The following is a 15,707-nucleotide window of genomic DNA, read 5'->3' on the forward strand; positions in this document are numbered from 1 at the left end:
CTTTGCCTCTTCCCTTTCCATGCAGATGAACTGCTAAAATGAGTCTTATCTATCTTGGAACTGATAAAGAGACAACACTGAAAGTAGAGGAAGCTGGCAGGACTAGTGAAATACTGTTGAGAAAGATAAAAGGAGAAGTAATTCTTTAACATACCCTTCTGAGCAGTCACTTTCATTGACATAACTAAATGGAGCTCAACCTGAGCAAGGGGAAAGGGACCTATACCAGCTAAACTCAAGATCCAAGAATTGTAGGTCTAGATAGGAAAGAGGGTCTGGTCTAAGTTGGCTGACCAGGTACTATCTTTAAAAGAGTTGCAACATAAGAACATAAGAAATGAACAAGGCAAATCTATGTACTGACACTAACCAAACCTAATATTTGCCTGATGTGATAATAATAAACATTTGTAAGGGATTTTCATATCTAAAACATGCTGCAGAAATGCTTACTTTCTAAAATATTTGTACTTAGAAACTGGAAGTTATACTTCCTCGTGAGGAATCATAAATCAATGGAATTTTAAGGCTGGAAGGGAATTTGGAGATTATCTAAATTCCTTGTTTTTCAGATAAGAAAATCTGGGAACAGAGATGTTCTTGGTGATTTGTTTACGATTACAGGGCCAGTTAACAGATAGGATTAGAATGCTGAAGTTGGATTTGACCTCACACATTCGGCACATAAAGTCTAAGTAGCTCATTACTGACATATTCCACACTCCACACTCTCTCACCAATGGTGTAGATGTTAAAAACCAAAACACTCTGAAGAAAAGATATTTTAAAAAACTACATCCCTTCAAAAACACCAGTGAGTGCAGCTCCTGTTGCCACATAGGAGGAAGTACAACTGCAGCTGTGCCTGGCTTACTACCTTCAACCAAGTTTCAATTTTCACTTCTATCAAGCTTACCTTTCATCTATATTAACTGTGTTTGCTTAATAGAGCAAGACAGGGCCTAACCACCAACAGAGGAGCCATTGCTGCAACACTGTTCCACCACTTCTCACCACGGTTCATGGTTCACAACCTCTCACTCTTTGATTAAAAGAGATGTAGGACTGCAGGACAGTGCCAACATCTTTCAAATTTGCTCATCCTGTGCATCTGGGTTATATATGAATTGATATCCATTTCCTAGATGGAAAGAGGTTCATTCCTTTCTTTCTCTAGACAGGTCTTGCCTGCTTTCAGATGGAATTTGTTTGCTTAAGTGTTTGGGTTTTTTTTTTTTTTTAAGAGAAGGATGCACCTGAGGTGTGTACTCTCCTCCCTTCCTCCATCACTCCAGCTGTGGGTGATATCCCACCAAAGCTTGAGTGCTCTTCAGTTTGCATGTAGGCGTTAAAAAGAACCTCAACGGAAAACTTCAGCTACAGAAAACCAAAAACAGCAGATAGAAAAAAGCCAGCAGAAAATAATCCTTTTAATTTGGGTTATAAATGTTAATATGAACAGACTAGGCCATTCCATGGTCAGTGACAATTTAAAACGAGTAAGATCAACATGTTGGGTCTTTCTAAAAACACAGAACATAAGAGAATTAGTTGCTCCTTCCCTCAGGATTTTGGCTTCAATGAACTTGACTTAAAACTCAAGACTACACTGACAAGGCTCAAGATAAAATCTCAATGCTTGTCCTGTGGGACTTAGCTGTAGAACAAGGAAGACAGTATTTGAGAACAAGGCCCCTAAGGGAAAATGGATAGGCATTAGAGAAGTTCCTTGGACTTACTGGACCAAAAGAGTTCTCAGTATAGATGTTGGTTTGCCTTTAGGGCCTTACCAGTTACAATTAAGCCATACTGGCCAGGGCTAGGGTCTTACCAGTTTTAGATTAAAAATCTGGATGGCTTCTCTGTATGGTTATAGGAGATCAACAATTCATTATGGTTTACCATGTGAAGGTAAACAGAGTCAAATATTAGAATATATTAGTATCTAAGATACAGCTGGCATTCCTGAGAGATTATTGGGTTTAGCACCCAGCCTCCAAATATAGTTCATCAAAACCACCAGAAAGACACTAGCCTGCTCTAAGGATGAGATTCCATCCCCTAGGACAGCGGTTCTCAACCTGTGGGTCGCGACCATCGGAAAACACATATAGCATATCAGATATTTACATTACGATTCATAACAGTAGCAAAATTACAGTTATGAAGTAGCAACGAAAATAATTTTATGGTTGGGGGTCACCACAACATGAGGAACTGTATTAAAGGGTCACGGCATTAGGAAGGTTGAAAACCACTGCCCTAGGAGGTAGATTTATTGGAACAGAGAAAAAGAGGGCATTTTACTTATTAACTCTTAAAAATATTAATACACTAGTGGCCTGGGGCACGAATTTGTGCACATTGAAAGGAAATTAGAAGAAATATTTTAATATCGCTATTCGTTCTTTCTCTATAATTGAAGTGTCAACCAAATTTACGATCGACAATGACAGATGGAAACACGCGTACGAATGGTGTCAGCGAGAGCTTTATATGTATCGTGCATGTGTAAGTCAACTTAGCCTTTTATATATATAGAATAAACTTGCTTAATTAGACCTGCTTTCTGATTTAGCTAAACTTTTTCCAGCCCAGTGAAGCACCCCAACTTCTCTTTCAGGTAATCGTCAGCAACACAGCAGTAAATATTAACACAAAGCAGATTATTATTGTAGATCACGCAGGGAGAACAAAGGGTAAAATATTTAACTGTAGCAGTGTTTGACTATATTCTGCACAGTGAGAAAACCTGAAGTCATTTTCAAGGTCCACCATTTCTTACTTCTTTTCAGTTGGGTCAAGTTTCTAAGCTTTCTAAATCTCCGTTTTCTGGCTAATGAAAAGAAAACAGGATTCCACCGAGTCTCCTATCTACTTACTCTAGGACTTCCGTGAGGATCAAATGAGATGAGGCACAGGAAAACACTTCGGAGACACTTGGTTAGTGTAAAATGTTTGCACCTGTCTATAAAGCAAGTCGTGTTCCTGGGCTGAAGAAACTACAAGGAGGCTAGTCACTAGGGAGAGGAAGCTGGGCGTTGCTATGTGACATCATTACCCAGAGCCCACAGTGACCGTTTCAAGCTGGGCTGGGTGTGGGCCACATTTTGCGCCATGGTGTCTCGGCAGAGTTGGCTGCAATTTGGTGGGCTGTCACTCCAGGGTGGTGGTGGGGCCTGTGTCCCACTTGGGGGAAGCCAAGTGTTTTGTGGGCACCAGGTCTGCGGTGCCATTTCTCTGTAAATGGCCAGTGCACATCACGGCAGCTCCTGCATTGAGTGTCTGCCCTTTGGTGGTCAGTGCGCGTCATAGCGACCGGTCAGACAGTTGGACACTTAGCATATTAGCTATATATATATAAAATGAAACTTGCCATCTTTGAACCCAAACCTGCTTCTAATGTATGGCTTTTTTAAAAAAAATATATTTTTATTGATTTCAGAGAGGAAGGGAAAGGGAGAGATAGATACATCAATGATAAGAGAGAACCATTGATCGGCTGCCTTCCCACACTGGGGATCGAGCCCACAACCTGGGCATGTGCCCTTGATCGGAATCGAACCCGGGACCCTTCAGTCTGCAGGCTGGTGCTCTATTCACTCAGCCAAACCGATAGAGCTAATGTATGGCTTCTTTATATTTACAAATGGCATTCCTTCTTTTGGTCTCCAAGCCTTGAAACTGGAATTCTTTTCCTTTCAATCTTACATCAAGTCAGTCTCCAGGATCTATAGATTCTATGTTCTCAGGCTCTCTAAAATGCCAAGTCCTCTCTTCCATTCCATTTGCAATTCAGTTTAACCTCTCATTTCATCATATCTATACTATACTCATTCTCCCTCAAAATTATTTTCTAGATGATGTACTACAAAAGTAATCTATGCTTACTGTTCCTATAGCCTCAAAACTGGTGTAAAATTCCCTGTAATCTGGCTTCAGCCTGCATAATTCACTGATTCTGCGCCCCTGAAAATCAATAATTTCCTGATTCCTAAATCCAATGGCCTTCTGTGTACTATTCTCCCCAATTATTCTGGAGCCCAACACTATAGATCACTATTCCTGTTCTCCTCTACTTATACTTTTCCAATGAAACTATCTTCTTTCCTTGACTTTCAGATTGCTTCTTTATAGCTCCTTTTCCTCCCTCTGCCTCCTACTGTCCTTAACTCTCTCTCCCCTACCCCTTACACCCTCTCTCCTATGGCAATTTCATCTACTCTTAAGGCTTTAACTAGCATTTTATATGAATAATCCCCAAACATATATCCCCAGGTATAATCTCCCCTTCTTCAGACTTCTATTTCCAAAGGCCTCCTATTTATCTTCTCAGTTATTCAGGCTAGAATCTTTACAGTCATCTTTCCTTCCTCTTGTTTGTGCCCCACATTTAATCACTTATTGGTTCTGTTTTTGTACCCTCTGTCCAATCTGCATGCCCATTATCCTAAATCTCAGACCCTCTCCATGATCTATTGTGGTGGCCTCCACATTGTTCTCCCTGCCTCTCTCTCTCCTTTCCAGCTCATCCTATGCATTACCACCATATTGTGCTTCCTAAATGATAGCTCTGGCATATCACCGCCCTGTTAAAATTCTTCAATGTTCTACATTGTCAACAAGATAAAATACAAACTCAGAAACAAAGACTTTAAAGGGCCTTTCAATATCTGGCTCCAACCTATCTTTTGTAATATTTATTGATTTTTTAAAAATATATTTTTATTGATTTCAGAGAGGAAGGGAGAGGGAGAGAGATAGAAACATCAACGACGAGAATCATTGATTGGCTGCCTCCTGCAGCCCCCCCTACAGGGGATTGAGCCAGCAACCCGGGTATGTGCCCTTGACTGGAATTAAACCTGGGACCTTTCAGTCCTCAGGCCAAGATTCTATTCATTGAGCCAAACCAGCTAGGACTGTAACATTCATTTTGATTACTCAGATGTCATGAACCAAACTAAACAACTAAGTATTCTTGATGTCATTATTTCTACTGCCTAAAAGGTCTTTCCCCACATTGCCACAGGTCTAAATCCTACACATCTTTTAAGGCCAAACTAATATGTAATTTCCCCCCAATATGCCGTCCCTGGTTCCCTCAGCTACAAAACAATCTATCCTTTTTTTAGTTACTAATAAACTCGCCTCATCTCCTGTATGAACATGGAAACTATCTGAGGTCAGAAGATACACAGGTTTGGTTTGGTTTTTTAACTTAGTATCCCCTGTAACATTGCTTAACCTGTTTATGTAAGACCAGAGGTTGTGTAGTTTTAAAATAGAAAATTTGGGGGTCTCACCATAGATCTACTAATTGGGAAATTTGCGTTAAAAACATGCTCTCTGGGTAAATCTTAGGCACAGTGAAATTTGAGAACCACTGCTGTAGAGTTTAACACAGTATTCTGCATCAAGTATATACAGAATACTTAGTACGTGAATATACCACTGCATTAGCCTCCTAACTGGCCCACAGAGTATGTGACCTCTATTTATACTATATCCTATTGTCAGATTAACCATCCTGTTGCACTAAAACCGTTGTTCAGAAACTTGCAATAATTTCATTTTGCTTACAGAATAAGGTCCAAACTCCTTAGTGAGATATTCAAAAGGGCCTCTCCAGAACCTGCCCTGACGATACCTGATCATCCCATTTCTCACTACTCTCCTTGAATCATCCTTTTTCCTAGACTAGAACCTTGCTACTCAAAGTGAGGTCCAAGGAGGAGCTTGTTAGACATGCAGACTCTCAGGGCCCATCCCAGACCCACTGAATCAGTTAGCATTTTATCAAGATCCTCAATGATTGTTATGCACATTAACGTTTGAGAAGCACAGTAGCAATATGACTAATCACAGTTTTCCAAGCCTCTTCTCCAGTCTTTCCCCCACATCAACATTCTATCCAAACTTCCAGATGCTGTTTAAATGCTTTTGCTTCCAGTCTTCCTTGATATCCTAAATTAGAAAAAAATTTTCCAATTCCTGTGCTTTCTCATATACCTACTTTGTTCTACTTTATATTAAATGTTATTAACCTCTACAGATTCACCTTGTATAGTTGATGTGTTCATAAAAGGTTATATGTATAACCAATAATATTGTTCCACAGACTTACCTTATACATTCAGAGATATGTTTATCTGGCAACATCTAAACGCAAAAAAATCTTTAAAATCTAGCAAGAAATACTTGAGTATACTTGAGGAACTGCCCTACAGTATCCCGAAATCTTTTGTAAAGTGAATAAAGCTTTTGTAATGTGAATAATTTTGATTTTGTAAATTCCAGTCTCTTGTTATATATATCAGGTTTCTTAGACACACAGCTAAAATTGCCCCTTGAAAGATTGTCAAGAATCTTCATAGGCCCTAGCAATATTTTGCTTCTTATGGATGTTTATTTTGTTATTCTTTAAACTATACATATATTTATATTTGCCATTTTGTATGTATGCTACATACCACAATAAAGAATGTTAAAGGTTTCCTGAATAAATCTTTTATAATTGAACTTGTGGAGAAAGGGATATACCAAACCACAAATTGCTGATAAAGGTAATTGTTAAACATTCCCAGAGGGGAGCAAAATATGTCTAAATTGAATCTAACCTATAGAAAATTAACTTCTTTCTAAAGGAGCTACTCTAGGGTACAATTGCTTCCATCTTTGTCTATGTTCTGAAGGCCTCTTAGGAAGATCACTCACACACACACACACACACACACACACACCCCAGAGAATTTTGAGAATTTTGTAGCTGAAGAGAACAAAGGCTTGGCTCACTGGGGCTGATGCACATGGTTTCATTTCCTGGGGTGATGGTTATCACATGAAAGGCTTGCACTCCAGAGTAGACATTTTTGGTTTCACCTGAGACATTGCAAAAACAATGGGTCTTGGAAAGGATCCAACATCTAAATCCTTCAGGGGCAATAGCAGTCTCAGCCAACTGTGCCTCAGTTTGTTTTTACAGGCACATAAAATGCTCAGTTGGAGGGAAGAACCTCTCAAAGATGGCAAAGAGAACAGGCAAGTTGGGTGTTTTAGCATGTTGTAAGTAGGAATTTCCCAGTGTAAAAAGAGGGCTCTGAATTTCCACTCTGAACTATGAGATGTAACTGAAAGAAGGACAAAGTTTGGAGTCACAGCCTTATATTTGCCAGAGATATTGTGAGAAGGGACCCCCCCCCTCCCCCCGCCAAAATAAATAAATAAATAAAGGCTGTTAGACAGGGAAGACACAAAAGGGTGATGTTGTTTAGTGTTTTACAAGGATTGGGGGTCATAACCATGAAATCCTCAGCACATGCAAAAGTCAACTGGATAACAAAGAAGCTTAATCATCTTAATGTGGCATTTTAATGATGCCACTGATTTGCTATGCCAATTCAGAGATAATGAGGCCCTAATGCTACAGATGTTCAGCCAGGCTAAAAGAAAGGGGGGTGGGCTTTTCTAGCATGCCATTTTCTAACTATCCAATTAAACAAATTGTGGAAGCATCTAAATAGTTTACCAGGTTTTGACAGCTGTTAATAGGATTTAGAAGCTCGAAGCACTAAAGAGCAAAATGGGAGATATATGGATTGTAGACATTTAGTCTACAGAGTTTGTTGCTATGACCCAATATAGCACAAATACATGAACTAGAACAGTTTTCCTTATAAAATTTTGTTCTCTTTTCCCACAATGGCCTCTTTGTATTATGAACAAGAATAGTGAAATTATGGGTCATTTTCATTTTCTAATTTACATTTTTATGTGTGAAGTGAGGAGGGGGAAAAACAATGATATTGTGAGAACTAAAGAATAAGAAGTTTTAATATCTGCTAACCAGTAAAATTATAAAGCTTCAATTAAAATGAAAGTTTTGGTCATTGATTTATACAATCCACTGTTTTCTTTTTTCTCTTCTTTAAAATTTAAAGATATCTAGTAATTTTTAAAACACCTATTTTAAAGTTAGGGAAAAACTATCAAAGATGAATCAGACCAATAAGTGATAAAATATTAGTATCTTATATACTAAGAGATAGCAGTATAATATTTGGTTTGGTTTAAATTCTCATTAAAACACAAACTTTTAAATTTGCCCTTAAAGATCTAATTTGCCCTTAAAGAGTACTAGCATTAAAACATGAAGACAGTTTCAGTTGCTAAGGAATCAAGGAATCACCCTCAATTTTACTAATGACATTAGTCTTTGTCTTTTTTTTTTTTTTAAATCTTCACCAGACGACATGCTTACAGAGAGGAAAGGAGAGAGAGAGAGAGAGAGAGAGAGAGAGAGAGAGAGAGAGAGAGAGAGAGAGAGACATCAATCAGTTGCCTTATGTACACGCCCCGAGATCAGGGATCAAACCCACAACCCAGGTATGTGCCCTGACAAGGAATCAAACGGGCAACCTTTCAGTGCACGGGATGATGCTCCAACTAACTCACTCACTCCAGCCAGGCTAATCTTCGTCTTTTTATCCAACTATCGAATAGCTCATGCATTGCCATAAAAAAATAATTTTGCTTAATAATTTCAATGCAATTCCTTGCTTTCCCATTAGAACGAGAAGATTTGTTACTTTTTAAAAAAATATTTTTTTATTGATTTCAGAGAGGAAGAGAGAAGAAGAGATAGAAACTTGAATGACGAGAGAGAAACATTGATGGGCTGCCTCCTGCATGCACCCTACTGGGGATCGAGCCTGCAACCTGAGCATGTGCCCTTGACTGGAATTGAACCTGGGACCCTTCAGTCCACAGGCCGACACTCTAGCCATTGAGCCAAACCGGCTCGGTGACTTATTACTTTTAACAATAGGAATACACTACACATGAGCAGTAGGTAAGGTATGAGCTGCTCAGTTGGGCTAAGCTCTTCAGATATGGGACCAGGTGAATTTTTTATTTGAGTTGTATGGATTGAAAACCATGATGTGTGAAAGTTTTTTCTAAACTATAAAGAAATGCCCTAGCTGGTTTGGCTCAGTGGATAGAGTGTTGGTCTGCGGACTGAAGGGTACCGGGTTCAATTCTGGTCAAGATATATGCCTGGGTTGCGGGCTCAATCCCCAGTAGGAGGCGTGCAGGAGGCGGCCAATCGATGATTCTCTCTCATCATTGTTGTTTCTATCTCTCTCCTTCTCACTTCCTCTCTGAAATCAATTATATATATATATATATATATATTCTTTTTTTTAAGTACACGGATATAAAGTAGTTTTTCATTTCTGTCCATTATAACTATAAAGTTTTTCTATTGCTCATTTAACCTATGTATTATAATATTCTAAAAAATAACTGTTATCCAATGAAAGTTAATGAATGAAAATGCATTTAATGAGGTTAAGGCTTTAGTCGTTGCTTAACATAATAGAGGATAGACTAAAGTATGTACCTAGTACACATTTCAATTATAAATCTAGATGAAATTTTATTTTCATTCATAATACCCTTGTATAAAATATTCACTCTTTCTTTGAACAGAATAAAAAAATTTTAAAGCATATTAAAACATGATTCTTAGAAAAATCCAAAAATTGTCATCCAAATACAATTAAATTGACTGAAAATATTCTGATTGTCACAACACCAAACTCAGGATCATGAGTAAGGGAAGGAATGAATTGTCTTCTACATCCAGAGCATTAAGAAGTTCTTGGTATACATAATATGTGTCGTGTTATATGACAGCATATTTATTTCCCATAAAGATGAGAAAGACCTTCAAGGCAGGGGCCAGTTTTTAATAATATTTGTGACCCCAGAACCTTTCAGAGGGCCCAGCTATTATAGATATTGAAAGAATAAATGAATGAATGAACTATTTGGGCAACCTAAACCAATTTAATGATAATAAGACCTGGCAGGGAAGAAAAGTAAGTCAATCTGGCGTACCTCTCCCTAACTTGTCTATAACATTTTATTTTTATTACTTATTTATTTTAATCCTTACCCAAGGACATTTTTTTTCATTGATTTTTACAGAGAATGGAAGGGAGGGAGAGAGAGAAACATCAACGTGAGAGAGACACACTGAGCGGTTGCCTCCCACACATGCCGACAAGAGCCAGGGCTCGAACCTGCAACCCAGGTACATGCTCTTGACCAGGAATCGAACCCCAGACCCTTCAGTCTGCAAGATGACACTCTAACCACTGAGCAGTACCTCTCTATAACATTTTAAAGGTGAATTGTAGTATGCAGAGTTTCTCCTCATGATACATCAGAATCAACCAGTTCTCCAGTTGACTTCTTTGCCCACAGTGGTCTGGCTTCTGCCCCTCCTACTCCACCACTTTGGAATAGGATGCCCTGACCAGTCCCTGCTTCTTGAACCTCTTCTTTGAGCTCTATTCATGCCTGGTCCTATTCCTACCTCATCTATTTATTCCCTGTGTTTATTCCTCTTTCTCTGTCTCAGGTGTGAATGATTTCCAGGGTCCTGTTTCTTGAACCTTATGTTTTTTTTCACTCTACATATTCTCCTGATCCAACTTTTTGTTGCTGATGACTCTCAAATCTGTATTTCCAGCCAAGTCTTTCCTGCTGAGCCCAACAGATACTTCCAATCACTTCTTGGATTTCTTACACTTGTTTCACACTTAACAATCTGCAACCTATTTCATTATTTCTCTCCTTTTTACTTCCTTTTAAACCTGCTCCTCCTATAGTATTCCTCATTTCTCCCTCTACACCAGCGGTTCTCAACCTGTGAGTCGCGACCCCTTTGGCGGTCGAACGGCCCTTTCACAGGGGTCGCCTAAGACCATCCTGCATATCAGATATTTACATTACGATTCATAACAGTAGCAACATTACAGTTATGAAGTAGCAACGAAAATAATTGTATGGTTGGGTCACAACATGAGGAACTGTATTTAAAGGGCCAGAAGGTTGAGAACCACTGCTCTACACAATGGTTGCTTGATGCCATTATTATTCCATTTATATTCTTAAGCTTTAGCACTGTGGTTGGCATACATTTCAGTGACTGCTTACCAAATTAATGGAAGGAAGGAAAGCAAGCAAGAAGGCAGGAAGGAGCAGATAATTATTCTGTTCTTTACTTCAAGTACAACATTAAGGTAGAGATGTTAAAAAAAATTGCACAGGTTATGATTTTGCCTAAGGCTAGTATATTAGGCCAAAGCAGAGAAACACAATAAATAGCATTTCTTACTTAAGGTATGCCAACCAGACCCAAAGGCTATAGGATTTTTGGAAGAGAAGGAAATGATATAAGAATTAAGTATTAAAAAATTCTTGCTCTCCACGCCCCCCCCCCCCAAAAAAAAAAATTATTGCTCTTTTTTGCCCTGACCAGTGTGGCTCAGTTGGTTGGGCATCATCCCATGCAGCAAAAAATTGCCAGCTCCATCCCTGGTAGGGGGCATGCAGAAGGTTTGCTCTCACATCAGTATTTCTCTCTCCCTCTCCCTTCCCCTCTCTCTAAAAATCAATAAACTAAACACACACAAAAAAGATTAATTGATTAAAACAAAATATGTACAAGAGACTGTTGGTCAGGCAGCTGAGAAAGGAGCTAAAAAAAAAAAGGACTCTTATCAACAAAGTGAATAATGTTTTTTATGAAATTTGCAAGGAGCTAGTGCCTCCAGGAAGAAATGGATTACTCGTTCAAAACTATAAAAACGGACATTCATACTAAATATGAGAGCATGTCAGAAGACTACATTTTGTCAGAGAAACTGCCCTTTAAAAAGCAGCAGCAATACACCCACTGGTTGCTCTCTAGTGACAGATGACATTAACAATTAGTGTTCTCAGGCTGCAACCACTTGGACAAATCTAAGATTCTTCAGTGGTCACAATAGAGCCAGTGGATGCCCAAGGACTTTGACTACCATCTATAGCAAGTCTTTTTTACTTGGAGCATGGCTTAACCTCTTTTCTAATAAAGAGAGTGGTTTAGGTTCTGGGGGGAAAATATGTACAAAATATATTATTCGGACTTTTCTTCCTCTCTGCTTTCTCTCTCTCTCTCTCTCTCTCTCTCTCTCTCTCTCTCTCTCTCTCTCTCTCTCTCTCTCTCTCTCCCCCCCCTCTCTCTCTCTCATAATGGAATAGAGCACGAAGAAACATGAAAAGAAACTCAGCACTCACTTGTCCTAGGTGAATGTACAACGGTAAAAGCACATAAGGGAATAAGCTATCTTGTCACTGGAACATGTTCATCCCTGGGGGTAAAGTATAACAACTGTTTAACAGCTGCCCAGCAACACTTAAAGGCTTCAAGCAAAGATGCATCCTAGCTCCACCAGAAACTGTGGAAGAAATACTGTCTGGCAGTATAATACTAGAATGAAATCTAACCAACAAACTAGAATACACACCCCTTTTTATTTCAAAAGGCAACTTTTAAGATCCTGGATAGACCTGGGGTGTGTGTAGGGACTGGGAGGAGGGAAGTAAAGGGGGGGGGATGGGAGATATCTGTAATACTATCAACAATAAAAAATATATTTTGAGAGAAAAATCACGGATAGAGAGGTTTCTACTAACAGTATTCAAATAGCATCAGAATGAGTATTGGTAATGATAAGAAAGGAACAATATGTTATTTCCCTCTTATTTTGCCCACTGAAAATATATTTGAATGTTTTTTGTTTTTAAGTTCTGATGAAAGAGCATGGGCTTTGGAGTAAGAATGTCAGTCCAACTTGTATTAACTAGCAGTGTGATCTCAGCAAGTCTCTTGACTTCTGTGAATTTTTTCATTTCTTCAATGATGATAATATGTACACCTAACAGGGTTGTTACAGTAATTAAAGTAGGCAAAGTAATGTATATACAAGCCTAGGATAGTAGCTGACACATATCTTCGTGACCTTGGGCTACACAAAGATTTCTTAGATTTGATACCAAAGCATGATTCATAAATGAAAATATCTTACAACTCAATAAGACAAATAACCAAATTAAAACTGTGAAAATGATTTGAATTGACATTTCACCAAAGACATTATACAAATGAACAATAGGCAAATGAAAAGATGTTCAACATCAATAGTTATTAGAGAAATGCAAATTAAAACCACAATGAGACATCACTTCACACCCACTAGAATGGCTATCATCAAAAAGACAGGCAACAATTATTGTTGGTGAGGATGTGGAGAAAATGGAACTTTAATGTGTTGCTGGTGGGAATGTAAAGCGGTGCAGCCATTTAGAAAAAAGTTTGGTACTAGAGTAGGCAGCCTTCTAAAATGGTTCCCAATGATTCCTGACTCCTAGAATTCATATCCTTGTATAATTTCTCCCCTTGAATGTGGGCTGGACCTAGTGATTTGCTTCTAATTAATAGGACATGGCAAAAGTGATGGTAAATAACTTCTGTTATTAGTTTATAAAAGATGTGACTTCTGCTTGTTCTTATTTTCTCTCTCTGGTGCTTCTCTGATGAAGTAAACTAGAGAGCCCACATGGCAAAAACCCAAGGCAGTTACTAGTCAACGCCCAGGGAGGAAATGAGGCCCTAAGTCCAACACCCTCAAGGAACTGAATCTTGACAATCACAGGAGTGAGTCTGGAAATGGATCCTTTCCTCATCAAGCCTTCAGGTGAGACCAGACCACAGTCCAGGTCAATACCCTGTGAGAGACTGTGAAGCAGAGGACCCAGAGAAGCTGTGCCTGTATTTCTGAGATAATAAATTTCTATTGTTTTAGGCTCTAAGGTTTGGGGTAATTTGTTATATAGCAATTGATAACTAATATAGACAGTTTCTTTTTATTAAAAATTTTATTGATTTTTTTAGAGAGAAAAATACATCATTAATGCATTCATTGGTTGCTCCTCATACATGCCCTGACCAGGGATTGAACCTACAACCTTGGATTATCAGGATGATGCTCTAACCAACTGATCTACCCAGCCAGGGCACTAATATAGACAAGTTTCGTACAAAAGTAAACATAAATTGACCATACAACCCAGTAGTTCCACTGCTAGCTATCTACTCAAAAGAAATGAAAACATATGTCCACACAAAGACTTGTACACAAATGTTCACAGCAGGATTATTCATAAGAACCAAAAAATGGAAACAATCAGAATGCTGGTGAACTGATAAACAAAATCTATGCCAATATGATGAAATACTATTCAGAAGTAAAGAGAAAAAAATACTGATACATGCAACAACCTGATAAACGTAAAAAAACATGCTAAATGAAAAGAAGTCAGAAGCAAAAGACTACACATTGTTATTATTCCTTTTACAAGAGATAGCCAGAAATGGTAAATCTATAGAGACATAAATCAGAGTAGTGGGTGCCTGGGGCAGAGGGGCAAGAATAGGGATTGACTGCAAACAAGTGAAAGAAATGTTTTAAAACATAGCACTAGTTGCACAATTCTATAAATTTACTGAACATCACTGAATTGAACACTTAAAGGTATGCAAGTTATAACCACACTAGAGGCCCAGCGCACGACATTCGTGAACTGGGGGGAGGGGGTTTCCTCAGCCTGACCTGTGCCGCTCAGGGGATGTCCGCCTGCCAGCTTAGGCCCACTCCCTGTGGGTCCTTAGCACTGCTGCGGAGGCAAGAGAGTTCCTGCCACTGCCACTGTGCTCGCCAGCCATGAGCCCGGCTTCAGGCCGAGCGGCGCTCCCCTTGTGGGAGCGCACTGACCACCAGGGGGCAGTTCCTGCATTGAGCGTCCAGTCGTTCCACAGTTTGGTCGATTTGCATGTTAGCCTTTTATTATATAGGATTAAAGCTGTTTTTTTTAAAAAAGACCCCTAAAAGGATTTAGAAAACCTAACTGATAGCTAGTTATACTGATACTGACTCTGTCTTGAGAGTTCTGCTACTCATTCACCACTACTACAAGAAACATCATAATAAGTGTAGCCTTTTGAGCTACTTCCATATGATAAATCCTCATAAGACTATCTTTAACTCCTTTCGGTCCTATACAACTGATTTCATGCCCTTTTCAAAGAGTGTTATGTTAAAAAACACAAAGTGCAGCCCTGATCAGTGTTGTTCAGTGGTTAGAGCATTGGGAACCTGGTTAAGGTCATATAACTGGGTTGCAGGATCAATCCAAAAGCAACCAATCACCCATCAATGTGTCTCTCTCATATAAATACTAGAGGCCCGGTGCACGAAATTCTTGCACAGGTAGGGTCCCTAGGCCTGGCCAGTGATCAGGGTTGATCAGGTTCCCTGTCTCCTCCTTCCCTCGCTCCCTCAGTGCCCTGCCGCTGCTGCTGGTCATCCGTCATGTTCCGCACCACCCCTTGGTGGTCAGCGCACGTCATAGTGAGAGATCGAACTCGAACTCCTGGTTTCCCAGTTGAACTCCCACGGGGACAATTTGCATATTAGCCTTTTATTATATAGGATTTCTCTCCTCCCTTCCATTCTCTCTAAAAATCAATGGAAAAAATATCCTCATTCCTTGGATGAAGATTAAAAAACAACAACACAAGGTGCAGGCTGAAATAATCAACTGTAAAAGAGCTGGCCTCAGGACATCTCCCACATTTAATTACTTTATTATCAACTTCAGAGAACACCTAAGTAATTACTGATTTTTGCTCTTTCTAAATTGTTCTAAAATCTATAAATATCCATAGTTTTCTAATTATATTACTCCTTTGTAATATTTTGTGCTTTATATGTCTTTTTATGTGCTTTTAGGCCTCACTTTCTATTGTTAAT

General features: G+C 39.0%; 1 protein-coding gene across 11 annotated transcripts in view; it reads right to left on the reverse strand.

Annotated features, from left to right (window-relative positions):
• IKZF3 (IKAROS family zinc finger 3) overlaps positions 1–15,707 on the reverse strand; it is a 74,045-nt gene that overhangs the window by 25,611 nt on the left and 32,727 nt on the right. The gene's annotated exons all lie outside the window — the stretch shown is intronic.

This window comes from Myotis lucifugus, unplaced genomic scaffold, assembly GCF_000147115.1.
Source record: "Myotis lucifugus unplaced genomic scaffold, Myoluc2.0 scaffold_329, whole genome shotgun sequence".
Taxonomy (NCBI): Eukaryota; Metazoa; Chordata; class Mammalia; order Chiroptera; family Vespertilionidae; genus Myotis; species Myotis lucifugus.